This window comes from Cryptomeria japonica, chromosome 2 (assembly GCF_030272615.1).
Source record: "Cryptomeria japonica chromosome 2, Sugi_1.0, whole genome shotgun sequence".
NCBI classification, from domain to species: Eukaryota; Viridiplantae; Streptophyta; class Pinopsida; order Cupressales; family Cupressaceae; genus Cryptomeria; species Cryptomeria japonica.
In genome coordinates, this window is record NC_081406.1 from 433,152,436 (window position 1) to 433,174,117 (window position 21,682).

At 47.9% G+C, this 21,682-nt stretch overlaps 3 non-coding genes and 3 pseudogenes across 3 annotated transcripts; 2 read left to right on the forward strand and 4 right to left on the reverse strand.

Moving 5' to 3' along the window:
* Positions 1–446: 446 nt before the first annotated feature.
* Positions 447–565, reverse strand: LOC131031689 (5S ribosomal RNA; annotated as a pseudogene).
* Positions 566–6,617: 6,052 nt separating this feature from the next.
* On the reverse strand, positions 6,618–6,771 carry LOC131031772 (5.8S ribosomal RNA). The gene has a single exon (XR_009103188.2). It is a non-coding gene; the product is annotated as a 5.8S ribosomal RNA (ribosomal RNA).
* Positions 6,772–7,107: 336 nt separating this feature from the next.
* On the forward strand, positions 7,108–7,261 carry LOC131031771 (5.8S ribosomal RNA). Its single transcript, XR_009103187.2, has one exon. It is a non-coding gene; the product is annotated as a 5.8S ribosomal RNA (ribosomal RNA).
* A 227-nt stretch (positions 7,262–7,488) lies between these two features.
* On the forward strand, positions 7,489–10,756 carry LOC131031923 (28S ribosomal RNA). The gene has a single exon (XR_009103328.2). It is a non-coding gene; the product is annotated as a 28S ribosomal RNA (ribosomal RNA).
* Positions 10,757–13,515: 2,759 nt separating this feature from the next.
* Positions 13,516–13,634, reverse strand: LOC131873799 (5S ribosomal RNA; annotated as a pseudogene).
* A 1,067-nt stretch (positions 13,635–14,701) lies between these two features.
* LOC131031676 (5S ribosomal RNA) lies at positions 14,702–14,820 on the reverse strand (annotated as a pseudogene).
* Between the last annotated feature and the right edge of the window lie 6,862 nt (positions 14,821–21,682).

Here is a 21,682-nt window from a genome sequence, read left to right on the forward strand (position 1 = left end):
CCTCTGTTGCGCACAAAGTCAGAAGTTGGGTTAATTGCCCAATTCGTTGTTGAACTATTCCTAGTTTTCCCCGCGTGTGCATCTTGTTGTGCACACCTTGGCTGGGGTGCACACCAGGGTGAGCACCTTGTTGCATACACCTTGGCTAGGGTGTGCACTAGGGTGGGCACCCTAGTGCGCACACCTTGCCAGGGTGAGCGCACCTAGCATGCGTGTCAAGAATGCACTCAACCTTGCCCATGTGCGCGTACTTGGAATAGGCATTGGGTACACACCAGATCTAGCCCCAGGTGCACACCCAGCCCCACCAAGCTTCGCTCACCTATCTTGAACATCTAGTAGGAAACCTTAGTGTGCGCACCGCACCCCAACCCTCCCCTGATGAGAACGCAAATGGGAAAAAGGTTAATTCAAATATCATTGCAATGCCCGATGAAAACTAAAAAAGGGTGCAAATCCAGGACTTTCTGAGAGGTCACCCATCCCAATACTACTCCAGCACAAGCGCACTTAACTACGGAGTTCTGATGGGATCCGGTGCACTAACACTGGTATGATCGCACCCATTATGAGATTGTCACAGTGTGTACTTAGCAAACCATGACCCACGTGCGAATCCACCCCGACCACCCAGCCCATGGTGCACACCCACCCTCACTGAGGTGCACACCCTCCCTACCCAAGCGTGCCCCATTTGCCAAGGATGAACACTACCTAGGTGTGTGCACCTGGCCTAGGTGTCGAGTTTGTACCTAACCCAGCCTACATGTGTGAACCTTGATGGGGCATCGTGTGCGCACCTGACCTGGCCTGGGTGCGCACCCTCCCTGGCCAAGTGCACACTGCCCACGAAGTGCCCCCGATGTGCGAAGTGCCCCATCTGCACTATGTTGCATGCACAACACCTTAGGCACACCAGCCTACACTAACACATGGGTCGAGTGCACCCTGGTGAAAGTTCAGGGTGCCTCGGGTGCACACTCAATGTTGTCCCAGAGCGCTCGGATACAAAAATCTTGCACCAACATTTATCGATTCTGATGGACACAACAATTCTCCTTATTGCTATGCAAGAGATATTCGAGAATCTCTATGCGGCTTCACTATGGACTCAACCCACAGAATGGTTTGACACTGGTAGTCGCTCCAACATGTCCTTGAAATGGCCACAGAAGTGATTCAACTAGAGCTCCCGTATAGCTCTTGGGTTGCTTGGTGGACCGGTATAGCCGCGATCGAGTTCTGACCATGAACGTTTTAGATAGCTCTTGGGTTTTCTCGAACGAAAGTCAAAAGTTTGGGTTGTTGTCTAATTTGATGACCAATCTTCGGATGTGTGATAATCAGACAAATAACTTTTATAGGGGAGGTGTGACTAGAGCATTCTCCCCTGTGCCCCTCTAAATCAACCAATGTTGGTGCTCGAATGGTGGTAGCACTCGGATTTTCATTGGGTTCCAACATTGGTCGATTTATAGGGGCATGTGAGTTCCCAATTTCTATGTGAGGGCTCTAACAAAAATGCCTATTGGTTTTGGTGTGGATGCAATTGTGAGAGTGGTTCGGCATTGGTATTCATTTCAATGCATCCATATCATGGTCAAATCAATAATTCTATTTGAGCCCTTGTATAACACTTGTGTCTCTCGATGTGATTTTGAACTCCAGTCCCCTTGGGCACTGCTTCAATCTCATCCTAGGGGGTTCCCTTCCCAATACTCTACCTCACAGCCCGATTGCTATGTGGGGAGGCTCCTCGAAACTATCTCTGTATCGAACGTATCACGGGATAAGGGGTTGGTATTAGTAGTCACCCCAAGCATGCCCAATGCTTAGACCGCTCTGAGGCAGCCTTGAAGCCTCTTTTGTCTAGCCATTGGGGCCTTCCCACAGCATCCCCCGCCTTGCACCTTGATTTCTATGTGGTGAGGCTCCTCGACCGCCTCAAAAATATCTCTATATTGGATGCATTGTAGGATAAGGGTTTGGCATTGGTAGTCGCCCCAAGTATGCCCAATGCTTAGATGGCTCCGAGGTGGTCCTACAGCTTCTTCCGTCTAGTCATTGGGGCCTTGCCACCGCATCCCCTACCTTGCACCCCGATTGCTATGTCGTGAGGCTCCTTGGCCACCTTGAAATAATTCTCTGTATCGGATGCATCGGAGGATAAGGGGTTGGCACTAGTAGTCGCCTTAGGTGCACCTGATTCTTAGATCGCTCTGAGTTGGCCCTATAGCCTCCTTCATCTAGCCATTGGGGCCTTCCTATCGCATCCCCCACCTCGCACCCCAATTGCTACATAGTGAGGCTCCTCAACCGCCTTGGAACTATCTATGTATCAGACACATTACAGGATAAGGGGTCGACACTAGTAGTCACCCCAAGTGCACCTGATGCTTAGACCACTTTGAGGTGGCCCTATAGCCTCTTCTATCTAGCCGTCAGGGCCTTCCTACCGCATCCCTTGCCTTGTACCCCAATTTCTATGTAGTGAGGCTCGTCAGCCACCTCAGAACTATCTCTACATCGAACACATCGCAGGATAAGCGGTTGGCACTGCTATTCTCCCCAAGCACACCCGATGCTAAGAACGCTCTGAGGCAGCCCTGTAGCCACTTTCGTCTAGCCATCAGGGCCTTCTTGCTGCATCCCCTACCTCGCACCCCAATTTTTATGTGGTGAGGCTCCTCAGCCACCTCAGAACTATCTTTTTATTGGACGCATCACAGGATGAAGGATCAGCACTGGTAGTCACCCCAAGCACCCCCAATGCTTAGACCGCTCTGATGCGGCCTTGCATCCTCTTTCATCTAGTTGTTCATGCCTTCCCGCCACATCCCCTGCCTCACACCCCGATTGCTATGCGGTGAGGCTCCTCGACTGCCTTGAAACTATCTCTGTATCGGATGCATCTCAAGATAAGGGGTTGGCATTGGTAGTCACTTCAAGTGCGCCTGATTCTTAGACCACTCCAAGGTGGCCCTACAACCTCTTTCATCTAGCCATCAGGGCCTTCCCGCCGCATCCCCTGCCTCGCACCCTGATTGCTATGCGATGAGGCTCCTTGGTTGCCTTGGAACTATCTCTGTATCAAACGCATCACGGGATAAGGGGTCGACACTAGTAGTCACCCCAAGTGCACTCAATTCATAGACCATTTGTAAGTAGCCCTACAATCTCTTTCATTTAGCCATCGGGGCCTTCCCACTGCATCCCTTACCTCACACCCCAATTGCTATGCGGTGAGGATCCTCGACCACCTTAGAACTATCTCTCTATGAGACACATCACGGGATAAGGTGTTGGCATTGGTAGTCGCCCCAAGCGCACCTAATGCTTAGACCACTCTGAGGAAGCCCTACAACCTCTTCTGTCTAGCCGTTGGGGCCTTCCCGTCGTATCCCTCACCTCACACCCCGATTTCTATACGTGGAGTGTCCTTGGTCGCCTAGGAACTATCTCTGTATCGAACGCATCACAAGATAAGAGATCAGCACTGGTAGTCACCCCAAGTGTGCCCGATGCTTAGACCGCTGCAAGGCGGCCTTGCAGCCTCTTCCATCTATTCGTTGGGGCCTTCCCATCGCATCCCCCCACCTCACACCCCGATTTCTATGCGGTGAGGCTCCTCGGCCACCTCAGAACTATCTTTGTATCGGATGCATTATGGGATAAGGGGTCAGAACTAGTAGTCGCCCCAAGCATGTCTGATGCTTAGACCACTCTGAGGTGCCTTGTATCCTCTTTCCTCTAGCTGTTGGGGCCTTCCTGCAGCCTCCCTCGCTTCACACCTCGATTGCATCCTCTTTCATCTAGTCATTTGGCCTTGCTTGCCACATCCCTCGCCTCATACCCTGATTGTTGTGCAGGGAGGCTTCTCGGCCACCTCGGATCTTTGTCTGCATTGGACGCATTGTCAGATAAGGGGTCAACACTAGTAGTCACCTCAAGTCCACTCGATGCTTTTAGATCACTCCTATGCAGCCTTGAATCCTCTTCCATCCATCCGTTGGGCTCTCCCCGCCGCATCCCTTGCCTCACACTCTGATTGCTATCTTTGCTAGGCTCCTTGGCTGCCTCAAAAATTTCTATGTATCAGACGCATCGTGGGATAAAGGGGTCAGCACTGGTAGTCACTCCAGTCACGCCCGATGCTCAGACTTCTTCAAAGTAGCCTTGTAGCCTCTTCCTTGCAGCCATGTTCCCTCCATGTTGCATCCCTCACCTCCGACCCAAACTACTATATGGGGAGGCTACTCGACCACCTCTGAACTCTTGTCTATGTATCGAACACATTACAAGATAAGGGGTCAGCATAGGTAGTCACCCAAATCGCACCCAATGCTCATACCACTTCAAGGCGGCCTTGCAACTTCTTCCATCTATCCGTTGGGCCCTCCCCACTGCATCCCTCACCTAACACCCTAATTTTTATCTTGTCTACATCCCATGCCTCATACCATGATTGCTATTGTTGCTACATCCCATTTCTCACACCCCGATTGTCATCACTATTGCATCCCTCGCCTCACACCCCAATTGCTATGTGTCTAGGCTCCTCGACCACCTCAGAATGTTCTCTTTATTGGATGCATTGTGGGATAATGGGTTGGCACTGGTAGTCACCCCAAGCACACTCAATGCTTAGACCTCTCCAAGTCAACCTTGTAGCCTCTTCTGTCTAGCCGTTGGAACCTTGCCTCACACCATGATTGCTATCTCTGCTACATCCCTTGCCTCAAACCTTGATTGCTTTCTCAATTGCATCCCTCCATGCATCACACCCTAATTTTCATTGCTGCCACATCTGTCACTTCACGTGTCTAGTTGTTGGACCCTCCCCACTGAATCCCTCACCGCACACCTTAATTGTTGTCTCTATTGCATCCCTCACTTCACTACCTGATTGCTATCTCCATTGCATCTCACACCCTGATCATCCTCCTTGCTGCATCCCTTGCCTCACACTTCTACATTCCTCGCCTCATACCTTGATTTCTATCGATGCTGCATCCGTCACTTCACACTCTGATTGCTATGTGGCGAGGCTCCTCAATTGTCTTGGAACTTTCTATGTATCAGACACGTTGCGGGATAAGGAGTCGGTATTGGTAGTCACCCTAAGCGTGCCTGATTCTTAGACCGCTTTGAGGCAGTAGTGGTATTAACTAGATATTAAAGGGCAGAGTGAGTGCCTCACCCAGCTATGTTTGGGGCTCTCACTCCCTTACCTAGTGTGCGACTGCCTTTTATGTAGGTTGTGGAGCATCATGACTCTTTCAATGTTTAGCTATTGTCTTTCGGTGATGCGTTGGTCCTGAAGTGCACAATACTAGCACTTGTGCCATTGTTCTTGATCTTTGGCACATTCCTTCATTGAAATTGGATATATATCTTCATTTATACATGTAGGCTTCTCCGCCTATTCAGCGTTGTCCCACTCTCAGCACTCTCATGGTCACACAAACATGCTCGGATAAGAGCGGAATTTTCTATGAGGAGAAGTTCACCTTGGGGAGCAGCAATGCTGAGTGTTTCGACAGAGGGTAGAGAGGCATTGTTTGGGTGGTTGAAAAAAAGTGTGCTATGATTGCACTAATGGCTACTTCTTTCCTCTTAGATAATAGGGTGATCCCTCTTTGAGGAAAAAAAGCTTGTTTACAGGGTTGATGTGGGATTGTTCATGCGAGGTGCACCACCAAAAGTGAGTAGGGGGCATATATCTAGGAAAGGGATGTCTCTAAGTCGCCTTACTCGGTCACATGCATGGTGTATTCTCTCATGGCATGACTTTCGCGAGAATGTGTGGTTCAGAGGTTTTTTGGGTAAAGGGTTCCATATGGGATGTTCTTCCGAGACTCCTCTGAACCAAGACTCCACATCATTATGCTTTGGTTCCCATGGGCACTTCATGCCTTGTCGAGCTGCTTGTCCTAGACAATTAAGGGTGAGGCCTTCCTTTGAGAGGGGAATTGTTCAGGCTGGTCAAGGCGAGATTGTTCATGTGGGGTGCACCACCAAAAGTGCATAGGGGGCATATGCCTAGGAAATGGATGTCTCTGAATGGCCTTACTCGATCACATGCACTCTCTCATGGCATGACTATCATGAGCATCGATGGTTCGGTGGCTTTTGGGTAAAGTGTTCCATATGGGATGTTGTAGTTAAAAGGCTTGTAGCTGGACCTTGGTTCACCACAGTCGATCCACCTACTTGGTGTGCACTGGCCTTCACATCCCTTCTATCGGTGGCATGTTCCTGGCCTTAATTGGCTAGGTCACGGTTTCGATGCCGTTACTTTGAAAAAATTAGAGTGCTCAAAGAAAGCCTAAACTCTGAATACATTAGAGTGCTTAAACTCAGCCGGTATTCATGCTTGACTTGGGGATGCAGCAAAGGGGCCAAGCACATTTTACCCGCACGCTAGCAGGCTATTGTGGCCCAGTTGAAGTTCCACACTTGGCCTCGCTCGACCCGCACAAACCAATGCTGACCCGCATAGGCCACCGCTCGTCGCGATGGGGTGAGGGACCTAGTGCTTATTTCTATCGAATGTGCTGCTAGCGGGCATAGATGGCCATCTCCACTCCTCCATGTAGGAGGGCAATTTTGGATTGCATTGCTCAAGAAAACATGCCCTCGACCAAGGCCTCAGGTACAACTTGCATTCAAAGACTCGATGATTCATGAGATTTTGCAATTCATGCTAAGTATTGCATTTTGCTACATTCTTCATCATGGCGAGAGCCTAGATATCTGTTGCCAAGAGTTGTATTTTTATCTTATTCCTCATTTTGAGTCAAATTAAGTTACACACTCCACTCCTGGTGGTTCCCTTCTGTCAATTCTTGTAAGTTTCAGTCTTGTGACCATACTCCCCCCCTGAACCCAAACACTATGATTTCTCAGAAGGTGCTAGCGGAGTCCTTAGAGAAACATTCGTCAATCACTGGTTGGCATCATTTATGGTTGAGACTAGGACGGTATCTGATCATTTTTGAGCCCCCAACTTTCATTCTTGATTAATGAAAACATCCTTCGAAAATGATTTCACAGTGGTTCATCTTCCATAAAACCAAGAATTTCACATGAATAAGATAAAAACATGACTCTTGGCAATGGATATCTCGGCTCTCGCCATGATGAAGAATGTAGTGAAATGCAATACTTAGTGTGAATTGCATAATCTCATGAATCATCGAGTCTTTGAATGCAAGTTGTACCTGAGGCCTCAGGAAAGGGAACGTTTGCTTGAGCATTGCAATCCAAAATTGCCCTCCTACATGAAGGAGCAAAGATGGCCATTTGTGCCTACTAGTGGCGCGATCAGTAGAAATGAGCATGAGGTCCCTCACCTCATCATGACGAGTGGTGGCCTATGCGGGCCGATGTTGGTTTGTGTGGGTCAAGCGAGGCCAAGTGCAGAACTTCAATGAAGCCACAGTAGCCTGCCAGCGTGTGGGTAAAATGTGCTTGGCCCCTTTGCCACATCCCCAAGTCAAGCATGAATACCCATTGAATTTAAGCTTATCACTAAGCAGAGGAAAATAAACTTACCAGGATTCCCCTACTAACAGTGAGCGAACCGACAAGAGCCCAGCATGAAAATCAGCGGCTCCGCTATCAAATTCTAGTCTATAGAAGCATACTTAGCGATGGACCAGGCCTCAGTCCCATGGAAGGGGGCACCAGAGAGGGTGAGAGACTCATTAGGCCCAGACCCTTCTGCACCATGAGGTACTATCGGCAAGTCGGGTTGTTTGGGAATGCAGCCCTAATCGGGTGGTGAATTTCGTCCAAGGCTAAATACAAGCGATACCGATAGTAAACAAGTGCCATGAGGGAAAGATGAAAAGGAATTTGAAAAGAGAATTAAAGAGTACTTGAAATTTTTGAGAGGGAAGTGGATGGAGGCTGACAATGTTCCCCAATCAAATGCAGAACAACATCAGTCGATCCACCACTCGACTTGGGGGTGTGCTAGCATGGGTCATTGTGGTGGCCTCATGGTGGTTGAGGAGCAAAGCATGTGCCTACCAGGGCAGGCCCTCAGGCACCTACATGCTCGTGGTGCTAGCCAGTGGGCTTTCCATCTTACCCGTCTTGAAACATGGACCAAGGAGTCTAACATTTGTGTGAGTCGGCGGGTTAGGAAACTTGTATGGCACAAGGAAGCTGACTACTAAGATCCCCTCTCAGGGGGTGCAACATCGACTGACCCTGATCTTGTATGAAGGGTTTAAGTGCAAGAACACTTGTTGGGACCCGAAAGATGGTGAACTATGCCTAGGAGGTCGAAGCCACATGAAACTCTGGTGGAGGCTCACAGTGATACTAACATGCAAATCATTCATTTCACTTGGGTATAGGGGTAAAAGAATAATCGAATCATCTAGTAGCTGGTTTCCTCTTAAGTTTCCCTCAGGATAGCTGAAGCTCATGTGTGAGTTTTATCGGGTAAAGAAAATGATTAGAGGCATCGGGGGCATACCTCCCTCAACCGATTCTCAAACATTAAATAGGTAAGGTGGCATGACTACTCTATTGAGTGTCACCATGAAATCGTGAGCTCCAAGTGGGCCATTTTTGGTAAGAAGAACTGGTGATATGGGATGAACCAAAAGCTAAGTTACGGTGCCAAATTGTACACTAACCCGGATCCCAAAAAGGGTGTTGGTCGATTAAGACAACACGATGGTGGTCGTGGAAGTCAAAATCCACTAAGGAGTGTGTAACAACTCACTTGCCAAATCAACTAGCCCCAAAAATGGATGGTGCTAAGGCATGCAACCTGTACTCTATCATCGGGGCAAGTGCCAAGCTTCGATGACTAGGAGGACATGGGGGTTGTTGTGAAACCTTGGGTGTGAGACTAGGTGGACCAGCCCCCGATGTAGATCTTGGTGGTAGTAGAAAATATACAAATGAGAACTTTGAAGACTGAAGTGGGGAAAGTTTCCATGTGAACAACACTTGGACATGGGTTAGTCAATCCTAAAAGATGGGGAAGCTCAATGAGAACATCAAAAGAGAATCAGGTTAATATTCCCGAACCGGAACGTGGCAGTGGATGACAACATTAGGAAATCTGGAGACATCAACGGGGGCCCTGGGAAGAGTTATCTTTTCTTTTTAATATCTTGCCCACCCTAAAATTGGTTCAACTAAAGATAGGCTCCAGCGGCTGGAAGAGCACTGCACGTCCTGCGGTGTCTAGTGTGCCTTCAGCGACCTTTGAAAATCTAGAGCACCGAGTACCATTCATGCCCAATCATACTCATAACCATATTAGGTCTCCAGGGTGAACAACCTCCGATAAATAGAACAATGTAGGTAAGGGAAGTTGGCAAAATGGATCCATACCTTTGGGAAAAGAATTGGCTTTGAGGGCTGGGCCTAGGGGTCTACGCCCCGAACCCATGGGTTGTTGGCGTCCTGCCTGAGCTACTATCGTGATGAGGGCAGGCTGTCATGTGTCGATCGGGCGATGGACACAAGCTTCTCCCTTCAAGGGGATTTCCCTAGGAGGCGAATAAGTGACTCATAACTCATATAGACAAGGGGATTCAGACTATTTAATTAAAACAAAGCATTGTGATGGTCCCTGCGGATGCTGACGCAATGTGATTTCTGCCCAATGCTCTGAATGTCAAAGTGAAGAAATTCAACCAAGCACAGGTAAATGACATGAGTAACTATGACTCTTTTAAGGTAGCCAATTGCCTTGTCATCTAATTAGTGATGCGCATGAATGGATTAACAAGATTCCCACTATCCCTATCTACTATCTAGCAAAACCACAGCCAAGGGAATGGGCTTGGTAGAATCAGAGGGGAAAGAAGACCCTATTGAGCCTGACTCTAGTCCAAATTTGTGAAATGACTTGAGAGGTGTAGATTAAGTGGGAACCATTTTGGTGCAAGTGAAATACCACTACTTTTAACATTATTTTACTTATTCCGTGAGGCAGAGATGGGGCAATGCCCCAGTTTTTGGCCTTAACGTGCATCTAGGCATGTTGATCTAGGCAAAAGATATTGTCAGGTGGGGAGTTTGGCTAGGGTGACACATCTGTTAAAAGATAACGCAGGTGTCCTAAGATGAGCTCAATGAGAACAAAAAACTCATGTGAAACAAAAGGGTAAAATCTCATTTGATTTTAATTTTTAGTACAAATACAAACCGTGAAAGCATGGCCTATTGATCTTTTAAAATTTCAAAATTTGAAGCTAGAGGTGTCAAAAAAGTTACCACAAGGATAACTGGCTTGTGGCATCCAAGCGTTCATAGCGACGTTTCTTTTTGATCCTTCGATGTCAGCTCTTCCTATCATTGTGAAGCAAAATTCACCAAGTGTTTGGATTGTTCACCCACCAATAGGGAACGTGAGCTAGGTTTAGACCATCGTGAGATAGGTTAGTTTTACCCTACTAATGATCTATGTCATGATGGTAATTTAACTTAGTACAAGAGGAACCATTGATTGACACATTTGGTCATCGTGATTGGTTTAAAAGCCAGTGGCACAACCCTACCATGTGCTAAGAAAGGTTACTGATGGTGTGACCCTTGGTCGACCTTTCTTTGTCCAAGGGTTGAGTGTGGTTTGTGGCGCACTCTTTTCTTGCCCAGGAGCCGAGTGCAGTTTTAGGTGCATCTCAAAGGGGTGCACTCTTTTTCTCTCTCGAGTGCCAAGTGTGGATGAAATTGATGCGACCTTGGGGCCACCTTTCTTTCCAAGGGTTGAGTGGGGTTTTCAAAGGCTTGAAGAGGGGTTTCTCATCTGGGTACCAAGTTGGGTGACCCTTGGGGCACATTTTTCATTCGTCAGAAGTGGAAGTGGGCTTTCTGGCATTACCCTCAAGCCACCTTTCTGTTTGAGTGTTTAGTGAGGCTTTTTAGCGTTGTGGCTCCCTAGGTCCAAAGTGGGGATTTCTGGTTAGGGGTTTCAGGTGTGCATTACTTTTTTTCCCAAGTGTCCAGTTAGGTTTCCTAGCATGACCCTCATGTCACCTTTTGGCCCAAGTGTTTGGTGGGGTTTTCTGCAATGGGGCTTCCCAGGTCCGAAGTGGGGTTTCTAGTGCTCCCCTTGGGGCTCCTTTTTCGGTCCTAGTGTTGAGTGGGGGATTTCCAGGTTGAGGCTTCCTAGTCTTGAAGTGGGGTTGCTGGTGCACTGCCAAGCGGAGTTATTGGAGCACCCCCTCTTTTTTTTGTCCAAGATCCAAGAGGGGTTTCTGGCATGATCATTGGGTCACCTTTTTTTGTCTAAGTGTTTGGTGGGATTTATCGCATTGGGGCTTCCCAGGCTTGGGTGTTGGGTGCGCACCCACCTTGGTTCCTTGGCACCCACTCTGGCATGCACCTTGGTTGGGGTGCACACACCTTGGCACCCACCTTGGCTAGGAGGCACACCAAGGTGTGATCAATGCAACAGAAAATTGGAAGTTGGGTTAATCACCCGATTCACTGCTTGAACTACGGTTTTCCCCGAGTGCGCACCTTTGCCAGGGTGGGCACCCCGACACGCAAACCTTGGCACCTGCATTTTCTTCAAAAAAAAATCACTTTTCTTTTGGAAATTCTATAATCTCAAATTCTTCTACCTTTTTTGGAAACTTTTGAGTAGAGCACACCAAAGGTGCACTCCAAGGTATGCACCGTGGTGCGCAACATTGGTGTGCTCCAATGTGCATACCTTTGGTGAGCTCCAAAGTGCACTCCAAGGTGTGCACCAAGGAGCGCTCCAAAGTGTGCTCCAAGGTGTGCACCAAGGAGGGCTCCAAAGTGTGCTCCAAGGTGTGCACCTTTAGTGTGCTCCAAGGTTTGCACCATGGTGCGTACCTCTGGTGCACACGAAGTTGGAAGCTGGGTTAATTGCCTAATTCGCTGCTTGAACTACGCTTAGTTTTCCTTGGGTGTGCACCTTGCATGCACCTTCGCCAGGGTGGGCACCCTGGTGCCCACACCTTGGCACCCACCTTTCTTGGGTTGCGCTCTAGGGTGGGCACCCCAATGCACACACCTTGGCACCCCTATTTTCTTCAAAGTTTTTCATTCTATAATCTCAATTTTTTTTTGCCTTTTTTGGAAATTTTTGAACGCAACGCATCAAAGGTGCGCACCTCGGTGTGCTACAAGGTGCACACCATGGTGTGCTTCAAGGTGTGCAACATTGGTACACACCAAGGAGAACTCCAAAGTATTCTCCAAGGTGCAAACCTTTGGTGCACTCCAAGGTGTGCACCATGGCGCGCACCTCTGGTGCGCACGGAGTCTGAAGTTGGGTTAATTGCCCAATTTGCTTGTTGAACTACGCTCGGTTTGCCCCAGGTGCACACCTTGTGTGCACCTTCACCAGGGATGGGCAGCTTGGTGTGCACACCTTGGCACCCACTTGGCTGGGTTGCACACCAGGGTGGGCACCCTGACGCGCACACCTTGGCACTCGCATTTTCTTTAAAAAAAATCATTTTATAATCTCAATTTTTTTTGCCTTTTCTGTAAATTTTTTAACCCAGCGCATCAAAGGTGTGCACTTTTTTGTGCACCTCAGTGCCCACCTTGGTGTGCACCAAATGTGCACTCCAAGGTGCGCACCATGGTGCGCTCCGAGGTGCGTAGCAAGGAGCACTCCAATTTGTGCTCCAAGATGCGCACCTTTGGTGCGCTCTAAAGTGTGCTCCGAGGTGCACATGAAGTCGAAAGTTGGGTTAATTACCTGGTTTGCCCCGGGTGCACACCTTCACCAAGGTGGGAAACTTGGTGCCTACACCTTGGCACCCACCTTGGTTGGGTTATGCACCAGGGTGTGCTCCAAGGTGCACACCAAGGTGCGCTCCATGGTGCATAACATTGGTGTGCACCATGGCATGCACCTCTGGTGCACAGCATGGCATGCACCTCTAGTGTGCATGAAGTTGGAAGCTAGGTTAATTACCTAATTCATTGCTTGAACTATGCCCAGTTGACCCCAGGTCCGTACCTTGCTGCGCACACCTTGGCTGGGGTGTGTACCAAGGTGGGCACCTTGTTGCAAACATCCCAGTGCACACATCTTGCCAAGGTGCGCACACCCGACATGTGTGTCAAGCATGCACCCAACCTCTCCCAAGTGTGCGTACTTGGCACTGGCATTGAGTGTGCACCCGATCTGGCCTCGGTGCACCCTGGGTGCACCTCGATGTATCACCCCAGCGCACAATGCCCTAGTTGCATGCACCTCCCCCAGCTGTGCACCCGGCCCTACCAAGCTTCACTCACCTATCCTGGGCATCTCATGAGAAACCTTAGAATAAAAATATTGGGAAGCCTACTCACCTTGGCTAATATGCGTACCTTGACTGAGCGTTCATTGGCAGAGGTGCACACTGATTTAACCTGGGTGCACGTGCAGCACCTCGGATGCACCAGGGTGCACGCATAGCACCCTGGTTGCACCCTAGTGTTTGCTAGGGGTGCTAAGGGTGCATGCTCGGTGTCAGCCTGGCGCACCCACACGCATGGTGTCGATGCACATTATTGCAACACTGGGATTTTCTAGGAGGTCACCCATCTGAATACTACTTTGGCCCAAGCATGCTTAAGTGTAGAGTTCTGATGGGATCTGGTGCACTAACGCTAGTATAATCATACTCATTATGAGCTTGTTGCAGTGTCTACTTAGCAAACCATGACCCACGTGCAAATCCACCCCAGCCACCCAGCTCATGGTGGGCACCCACTCCTGAGGAGGTGCACACCTTCCCTAGCCAAGTGTGCCCCGTTTGCCAAGGGTGAACCCTACTCGAGTGTGTGCACTTGACCTAGGTGTTCGGTGTGCACTCGACGTGGCCTAGGTGCACACCCTCCATGATCAAGTATGTGTTGCCTAGGGCGCGCCCCTAGTGTGTGCACTGCCCTGTTTGCATCGCAGTGCCTGCACACCACTTTGGGCACACCGACCTATGCTCACACATGGGCCGAGTGCACCTTGGTGCATGTTTAGGGTACCTCGGGTGCACGCTTGATGTTTCCCTAGTACACCAAGGCACCCAGGCATTAGGTGTGCACCCGACCTGGCCTCAATGTGTGCCCACCCTGGCAAAGTGCACGCTGGCGAGGGTGCGCCCCGGGTGCACCTCGATGCATTACCTTGGCACACAGCGACCCGACTCCACCATGGTAGGCGCACAACACCTCATACATACCAGGGTGCATGCACACATGAGCCTAGAGAACCCTGGTCCACATTCAAGGCACCTCAAGTGCATGCTAGATGTTTCCCTGGTGTACCCAGACACATGGTATTGGTGCACCTTGGTGTGCGCATCGTGCACCATGGTGTGCCCTGGCCCATGCTTGGGGCACCCCCGATGAAAATGCCAATGGAGGAAACCTTAAAGTAAAAAATATTGGGAAGCTCGCTCACTTTGACCAACATGTGCGCCTCAACCAAGCGCGCACTAGCCGAGGTGCACACCAATTTCACCTGGGTATGTGTGCAACACCTCGGGCACACCAGGGTGCATGCACAATGCCCCAGTTGCACCCTGGTATGTGCTTAGGGTTCCTCAAGGGCACACTCAATGTCGCCCCAATGCACTCACACATGCGGTGTCGACGTGTGTTAGTATACACACTGCACCCCAACCTGCCCCCAACGAGAATGTAAACATGAAAAGGGTTAATTCAAATAGTATTGCAATGTCCGACGAAACAAAAAAGGGTGCAACACCAGAACTTCTCGGGAGGTCACCCATCCCAGTACTACTCTAGCCCAAGCATGCTTAACTGCAAAGTTTTGATGAGATCTGGTGCACTAATCCGTGTATGATCGCACCCATTATGAGATTGTTGTAATGTGTACTTAGCAAACTACAACCCACATGCGAATCCACCCTGACCACCTAGCCCATGGTGCGCAGCCACCCCCACCAAGGTGCAGACCTTGCTTGGCCAAGCGCACCCCATTTTCCAAGGGTGAAATCTGCCCATGTGCGCACACCTGGCCTGGGTGTTGGTTGTGCACTCGACTCGGCCAATGTGCATGCACTTGGATGGGGCGTCGTGTGTGCACCCAAAGTGGCCTAGGTGTGCACCCTCCCTGACCAAGTGTGCGCTACCTAGGGTGTGCCCCAGGTGCACCTCGATGCATTACCAAGGTGCATAGCGACCCGACTACATCACAGTGTGTGCACAATGCCTCAAACACACCAGGGTGCACACACATGTGGGTTAGGAGCACCCTATTCCTCATTTGAGGCACCTCAGGTGCACTCTCTATGTTGCCCCGGTGTACCCACACACATAGCATCTATGGAACTTGGTGTGCATCCTCATGCACGCATCGTGCGCCACAATGTGCCCCAATGCACGCTCGGGGCACCCTCGATGAGAACACCAATAGGAGAAACCTTAAAGTAAATAATATTGAGATGCTCGATGAAAACTGAAAAGGGTGCAACATTGGGACTTCTCCGGAGGTCACCCATCGCAGTACTACTCTAGCCCATGTGCGCTTAGCTATAGAGTTGTGATGTGATCTGAAGCACTAACTCAAGGACCTTAAATGGGTATGTAGGACCAAAATCGAGGTTTTGGGACCCAAAAGCGACACCTTACCAAAAATGCGACTCGAGCAACATAAATGGGTTCTAGCACCCAAAATAGGACTCGAGCACCAAAAACAAGTTTCTGGATACAAAATGGGACCCAAGGACCACAAATGTGTTCCAAGACCCATGATGGGTCCATGAGAACAAAAATGTGTTCCAAGACGCAACAAAAAAATATTGGTTTATAGGAGAATAAACATGCTTTGATGCCCAAAATGTGAATCGACCTCAACAATCATGCTTTTAGGACCCAAAAAGGGCCATAGGCCAAAAGTGGGATGCGAGACTAAAAATGGGACCCGAGGACCAAAATTGGGTTCCAAGGTCAAAGACAGGGCAACTAGACAAGAAACAGGCTTTGAGGCTTGAAATGACTCCCAACAACTAAAAAGAGACAAGCAGCACCCAACTCAACACCCATGAGATGCTAACCCATCCCAACACCCACTCAGGATTCCACCCTAGCACACTACAACAACTTGGCACCCACTCACCCTGGCAGCCAACCTTGCACCCAACTTACTACATTCAAACCCACATTGGCACTCACCCTGACCCTGGCACCTTGGAACCCATATTGGCACTCACCTTGACCTTGGCACCCACCTTTGCACTCACCTTGGGACCAACCCTGGCTCCCACCTTAGCACCTTGGCACCTACCTAGATACCCACCCTGACACCCACCTTTGCATGCAAATTGGATCATTGGCACCCACCCTAATACCCACCTTGGCTCCTTGGTGCCCACCTTGATACCCACCCTCGCACCCACCTTGTCTCCTTGGAACCCACTATGGCACCCACCTTGGCTCCTTAACACCCACCTTGACATCCACCCCAACAACCACCCCGTGACCTACCTTGGCTAGGGTGGGTGCACACCCACACTAGTGCCCACCTTGGCACCCACCTTGGCACCCACCCTAGCACCCACCCATCCTAGCACCTAACCTATGACCCACCTTGGAACCCACCCTTGCACCCACCTTGGCCAGGGTGGGTGCACACCCATCTTGGAATTCACCCTGGCACCCACATTGTGAAACACCTTGGAACACACCTTGTGACCCACACAACCTAGCACAAACCTTGGCATGCACCCTGTGAGACACCTTGGCACCCACCCAAACACCCACCTTGGAACCCACCCTAGAAACTTGGCACCCACTCTGTGACCCACCATGGCATCCACCCTAGAACTCGCCCACTTGGCACCCACCTTGGCACCCACCCTAGCACTGACCCATCCTAGCACCCAACCTGTGATGCACCTTGGCATCCACCCTGGCACCCACCTTGGAATCTACCCTGGCACCTTTGCACCCACCTTAGCTAGGGTGGGTGCACACCCACCCTAGCACCCAACCTCTGACCCACCTTGGCACTTACCCTGGCACCCACCTTGGAACCCAACCTAGCACCCACCCACCCTGACACCCACCCTATGACCCACCTTGGCATCCACTCTATCACCTACCCACCATTGCACCCACCCACCTCGACACCCACCCTATGAACCATCTTGGCACCCACCCATCCTACCACTCAACCTGTCACCCACCTTGTCACCCACCTTGGAACTCACTTTGGAACCCACCTTGGAACTCACCCTGGCACCCACCTTGGCATCCATCTTAGCACCCACCCACACTAGCACCTTGGCACCCACCTTGGGCAAGGTGGGTACACACCCACCCTAGAACCCAATTTAGAACCCACCCATCCTAACACCCAACCTGTTACCCACCTTGGAACCCACATTGCAACCCATTCTTGTACCCACCCTATGACTTGTTGGTCTCAATTTCTGATTGCTTTGTTTTCTCTATAAGAATTTTCTAGCCTCTATCACTTATGGAGAGAACAACAAGAAATAGAAATAAAAGACAACATTTAACAAGGTTTACAGAGAAACCTTCTACACTTCAAGCTTCCACTTAGCTTAGGTGGGTATACCTTTGTGATCACTCTTTCACAGATGCAAATGAAGACTTACAGAAGACCAGTGCCAACTTCTGCAAACCCTATCACTTTGAACATAACTGAACATAAAAGAAAGACATTTATTTTTTATTGATCATCAAGAAGGGCATAAAACTCAACAAGCTATACCAGTGCCTTATTCGGGCTTCAGAGTCATTCAAAATTAGACAAGAAGTAACAGAAGAAATTCACATACATGCCATTACATTCGCTTAACTAAATCTATATATGCTTGACATATATAAATTTTCACCTTATGCTAGACCCAACCATCAAATTCAAGAAGAATCAATGATTACCAATGAGAAGATTTAAGTGTATTTAATTTCCCTCCTTGAGAGAACAACCTAAAACATTTTTGCAAATTGCCTTGCAACTTATTTAATTAAACAATCCTAGATCATCTAATCAAAATAGTAATCAATCACACAAACAAGAAGACAACATGAATCAAGAATCAAAATGTTATGGTCTGTATATTAATATTCTCCATCAAATTCTACATAACTCAGAATGATCCCCCAAAAACTAGAAAAACCCTAACTATATTTTGCTAGACCTTTTTTACAAAATTCTTGTGATGATTTCCAAAATGAGAAGAATCAAGGATAAAAAGAGGAGGGAAAAAGATTAGATTTGTGGGAGAAATTGCCAAGTGTCCTCTTTCCCCAACTGAAGATTTTCCTTTCATCCTTCCCATGGAAAATTCTCTCAAAATATCTGAGATCTGTTGAAACTAATTATAGAACTAAATTTCTCATTTTGAGGGCTTTCCAACGGTATACAATATGTCTATATTTGGGCAAAAATAACCCCTCCAGTGAATTAATCTCGAATGCATCTCTGCACAACCAGTCATTTAAATTTTGCAAATTTTCCTATAGTCTGAACTATATTATTAACTTTGATTTTTCTACCTAATTTTACCCTTTGTGCCCTACCATGTGGCATCCTGCGATTTGCTCGTGAATCCACTGGGATGACACCTCACCTATTTGCCACCTCACCTGCCTTGCGGACCGCCACCTGTCTGCTACCTGACTACCCCATCATCGCCACTTGGCTGCCACATTATTTGTTGCTAGTTCACAAAGGGTAACTTGTGAGCAACTTTTCTTTGCGAATCAGCGATCACCATTGGATCGACTTCAACTTGCTCACCCGTTAATCTGCCCTTTTCTGCACGTTCTTTGTCATTGGTTCACGAAGGGTAATGGTAGAGCACCTTCACATAGAGACTCAATAACCACCATTCGATCTTCCTCAACCTGCTCGATCTTTAATTCACCTTCTTACTACAAAATTTTCTTACCTTAGGAATCGTGCACGCGCGTGGGGTCCACTGGGTCACTGGCAACCTCTTGCCAAAAGTGTTGAAGCTTTTGACACTATAGTTATGTTTAAGTTTGCATTTAAATACCAAAATATCCCTTCGCCCAGCCAATGTGGGATATATGTTTTATGCCTCACACTGCATTTTTCATTTTCTAAAGGTTTTGATGGCGCCTTGGTCTTTTAACTTCCTTTCAATAGCTCCACATTTTCAACCACAGGGGAAGATGCTTGCATTTGTTTTAAGGTTTAATGAAACTTTTACCCACCACACATCATGCAAGGAGGATGGCTTTTCACCTCAAGTAGGGGGTGGATTCTGGTTTGCACCTCATGTAGGGGTGGATGCTAGCAAAGTTTGTGGAGCTGGGCTTTACACCAGCCAATGCAATTTGGAATACTACTATAGATTGCATTTGCTAAAAAAAATTCAAAGATGTTGCTCACACGTGGGAGGGGGAAGGAGGCCTTGCACCTACCAATGCATTTGGTTTGAAAGTTTCTAATGCCTCTTCAAATCATACCACATAGAGCAGGAAGAGCTGCTAAGGTCATAGGTCTTAGCTTTACTAGCCAGCAATAGCATTTGCTTGAAGGTTTCTTTGATGCCCTTTCAAACATTTCGCAAGGATGATGGCTTTACACCTACTAATTGCATTTGTTGAAACTTATATGCCTGTTCTACCACGTGAGATTTGGTGTTAAGCTTGCCATTGCATATTGCTGAAAGTTTCTAATGGCCTTTCCCAGCTGCCATGCAGAGGATAGGATTTGGCTTCATGCCAATTGCATTTACTTAGAAGTTTCAAAGGCATTATCAACAAATTTATATTGTGCATTTGCTGAAAGTTTTCTTTAAACCATCACCCTCCATTTCACAGCTAGGGAACCAGAAAGAGTTGTGGAATTAAGTTTACACCAATGAGATTTTCTCTTAGAGTTCCATTTGGCATATACTCGTATACCAACATCTGTTCTCGCTGCTCGGTGCAAAAACCAATGAGCCCTGTTAAGCTCTTTTGGTAGCTACCATTTCACCTTCTGGTAGCATTGCCTTTTTAACACTGCAACTTAACACTTATCCCAAACTCCACAAATATCTTATTTTCAATGATATTAATGTCATTCCTTCATAGTTAAATCATATAAACATATGATTGAAAACAACAATTTAAACCTTGACTAAAAGGGCACATGAAGTTACAAGTCAGGTCGGGCCCCAAAGTGTGTCCGACTAAAAAAATAAATTGTTTTCATTCCACTGACCCTTCAAATGCCTCAGAAACCTGGAACATACCTCTGAAGTTGATCGACACCATTTCCTGATCACTAAAACTCAACTTGCAACTTTCAGGCGCTTATGTCACATTTTTCGCATTTAAACCCAAAGATGCATTTTAAAAACTTGTTAGAACACCTTTCTGGACTTCGCCCACTGGAAGACATATTGTCTGATATGCTAAATTTCATCCTGCAAAACCATTCCTCATGATGAATCTCGAGCGATGAGATATTAATGCACAAAGTTGATTAAATGTCTCTGTCAGCAAAGGAACCTGATAAAATCAATGTGCAGGGACCGCAAAGTGCACATATTAAAATATCAAATGATCTTCGTGGATCCCCAAATATGGGACATAGGTACCTTGAAGTACAAGGAAGACCATGTAATGCTCAGTTTGACTGGGAAGCTAATAGGGTGCAAATGGTGAGCTCATGAAAATAGCCACTTAAAAAGATGCAACGAAAGTGCAGAAAACTAAATAAAATGGCTCAAGAAATCATCTTGGAAAACTGATCAAATGGATTGACAGGGGCTTCAAATTGGAAACATAGCTTGTCTTTTATACCAGCAGTACCCTAGAAGAAATATTCTGGCATGATATTCACCTAGGCATCTTTTACACATGTGCAAAGTGATGCTCTGACTAGTGCTAAAACAGGGACTTATGCAAATAGCACAAATTGCAAACAAATTGGGCTTACCAAACTAATAAAATGGATTCATAAGGAATTTAAACTTGGCATGTGGAATCACTTATATGCATAAAATTCAATGAATTTTTAATTTCAACATGACACTCAACTGGGCAAAAGTTATAGGTGCTCAAAGTTGGCCACTTAATAAAATTTGCATTTGCACCTATGATGCACTTTCAACTCACCCCTTGAAATGGGTACTTGATAAATTGATCCAAACTGAAATCTGAAAGTTTAAAAATGCTTCATATGCCAAATTAAAGGTTTAGAACAATATTCCAAGGTTTTACCACTTAATAATCAGCTAGCTCCATTTTACACTTCTTCAAAATAGGCCTATTAGGTTGACTCATTAGGTGGTCCTTCGAAAGTGAAGATGCAAAATTTTGAAATGGGCCTCTCTAATTACTCAAATTTTATGAGTCCCAATATGAATCACATTGGCATCCACACCCTAGCACCCATGCACCTCGGCACCCACTCTACCACCCACCCATCCTAGCATTCAACCTGTGACCCACCTTGTCACCCACCTTGTAACTCACCCTAGCACCCACCCATCCTAGCACTTAACATGTGACCCACCTTGTCACCCACCTTGGAAATCACCCTAGCACCCACCCACCCTGTGAACCACCTTGGCATCCACCTTAGCACCCACCCACCCTAGCACCCACTCTAGCACCCACCCATCCTAACACCCAACCTGTTACCCACCTTAGCACCCACCCTCACACCCACCTTGAAACCCACCCTAGCACCCACCCTATCACCCACCCACTCAAGTGCCCA